The sequence below is a fragment of the Pseudophryne corroboree genome, chromosome 10, assembly GCF_028390025.1.
Source record: "Pseudophryne corroboree isolate aPseCor3 chromosome 10, aPseCor3.hap2, whole genome shotgun sequence".
Classification (NCBI taxonomy): domain Eukaryota; kingdom Metazoa; phylum Chordata; class Amphibia; order Anura; family Myobatrachidae; genus Pseudophryne; species Pseudophryne corroboree.
Window position 1 is genome coordinate 299,315,932 of NC_086453.1, and position 2,726 is coordinate 299,318,657.

Here is a 2,726-nt window from a genome sequence, read left to right on the forward strand (position 1 = left end):
GAACAGCCCCACAGCGAGTCATCCATTGTGACGGAACCCAAGATGACTTTGCCCAATTTATGAACCACCAGTGCCTCTGCAGACAAGTCACTGTCTGTTGGAAATGGCACAGAAGCCTTTCCTGTGCCAGGATAAAAAAAAAAAAAGGTGGTCGAGGTATGGCAATTTTCTTATCCCCTTCTTGCGGAGATAAGCCGCCATAATCATCATCATTTTAATAAATACTCTGGAGCTGTGGCTAACCCAAAGGGTAAGGCCTGGAACTGAAAATGTTGCTGGAGGATGGTGAACCTTGAGATAACACTAATGGAACAGTGCTTTAGGTACCTGTAGGTAAACATCCTGACTATTCATGGATAACCTGTAATTTCCTGGCTCCATGCCAAAACTATGGAGCGCAACGTCTCCATGTGAACCGTGGTACCCAAACTTATCTGTTTAGGATTTTGAGATTGGGGTGAAAGGATCCTTCTGAACCCAAAACCCGTTGGAGTAAAACCCCCTGTCCCTATTGTGCAGCGGTTACTGGAATGCCTATTCCTGACAAAAGCAATTTCTGAACTGCTTCTTGTAAACCCCTGTCCTTCGCCTCTACCCGAGACGGACTGGAACAAAAACCTTTGAGGAGGATGCTTCTTGAAGAAAAACATAACCTAGAGATACCACTTCTTGCACCCAGGCATCTGTTTATAAACTGTTACCAGATCTGTGCAAACTGAAGAAGTTGGCCCCCTATCCTGGGGTCCCCCCAGAAGGAGGACCCACACCATCATGCTGATGGCTTATCCTCTGATTTGGAAGCTGGCCCTCTGGTTGCCTTTGCTTCTTTGCCTTACCAAACTTATTGTATTGGGGCTGTTACGTTCCTTTATGACCGACAAGGCAGAAAACCGGACCCTTATGTTTGGGGTTATATGTGGAAGGAAACGTGACTTTCTTGGAGTCTGATTTTGACTCCAGAATATCTATTAACTCCTTACCAAACAGAAATTTCCAGCCAAAGGCAAATTTTCCAGAACCTTCTTTGATTCTGAATCAGCTTTTCATGTATGCAAGCAAAACTGCTCTGCTCTATTGTTAATGCTGATGCCTTAGAACATTAGTGTCCACATGAGCTATATGGGATTCTTGCTCCCTTGCAGGTGCTGAAAAACCTGTCTTCCAGTACCTCAGCCCAGTGTACCTACAGCACCCAGTATTCCAAGGTGGTCTCCCATCCAAGAACTAACCAGGCCCAACACTGCTTAGCTTCCAAGATCTAGTGAGATTGGGCCCATCCAGTGTGGTGTGCTGTAGATTGCAAGGTGAAGTCATGGCTGGCCTTATGACTGCTCCAGACAGAGACAATATGGTTTTCAGAAACCATCCCTCTTTTGACGTTGACGGCAAAGGCCATATATATTTTTGCACTATCAAATGATATGCTTATCTCTTTAGGAGGCATTTTCCATTTTTAAACAGTCCTCAGCTGGAAAAGGATATTTGTAATCCCATTTACTGGGAACCTATATTCTTTCTTGGGTATAGCCCAAACCCTTTCCATGATTTTCATCAGCTGCTGGGGTCCCCCATGAGGAGGCCCTATTTTTTTGGGGGGGGGACGTTTAAACATAGGTACCTTATTTTTAACACAGGCTCTGAAAAAAATTGTGGGTCCCAGGGACCCCTCACTTTAGAAAAATGGGGTCCTACTCCACTATTTCTGGGTCCGATCACATATGATGTGTGTGTGTATGCTGAGCACTATGTGTGGATATGGGAATGTATATACTGTATGCTGGGCACTGTGGAGGGTTGAGAGGGTGGTGTGTCTGTGTGTGGAGGGAGAGAGAGAGAAGGAATACGGGGAAATGGGAGGGAGATGGGAGAAAGGAAGAATAAGGAGAGATGGGAGGGAGGGAAAGAGATGATAATTTTAAAATAATACATACAAGTGGGGTAATTACATGTATAGTCAGTTACAAACACTTCCTCACCTCAGACTGTATGCAGCTGCTACTTTGAGACAGTCCTCCTGGCCATTAGGCTGCCACTATGGCCAACCTCTGAGTGTGAGTGACCAGGCAGACCAGTAGGGACTTATAGTAACGGACGGCTCTGCCACTTCAACCCGCCTTCAGTTTGATTTTTTTTTTTAATGAGTAGTCCTGTGGATGACTAAGGGTGAGGAGCCTACTGACTCAGAGCACCCAGAGCGATAATATGGCTGCCGCAGCTAGCACATTCTCCCTCCATCCTCCGGCCCCCTCCCATGGCGTCCAGTCAGCCCCAGCCCTCGAAGAGCACAAACGCCCAATCTAAGCAAAGGTGCCGCTTTGTAAGAACGGTGCAGTGCTGCGCCGGCAGCTGTGTCACAGACACACAATCTACCGAGCTTAGCTGCACCAGTAGCTTCTGTCACTGACTGACGCAGTCGAGCTAGGGCGCCCCCTTCTATGTGGTGCCCTACTCGGCTGCGTAACTACCGTACAGCCCTGGTGTAGTCTCTGGAGCGGCATGCTGGCATGCAGGGAGGACGGACATCTCAGGCGGGCTTGGATGGGGAGATGCTGCCGGCGGCGAATAGCTGAAGAGACGCTGCCGGCGGTGATTGGCTGAGGAGACGCTTGCACTGAGGAATTTTATTGGTTGTGGCGCACAGGTCAGTGAGAAACAGTGCATCCTACGGGACCTGCTCATTTTTTAAAAATGAGTCTCTCACTGCCTGTAGCACGTAAAAATGTGCT

At 47.8% G+C, this 2,726-nt stretch overlaps 1 pseudogene; it reads right to left on the minus strand.

Moving 5' to 3' along the window:
• Nucleotides 1-1,180: 1,180 nt before the first annotated feature.
• LOC134968196 (5S ribosomal RNA) lies at nt 1,181-1,298 on the minus strand (annotated as a pseudogene).
• Nucleotides 1,299-2,726: the final 1,428 nt, after the last annotated feature.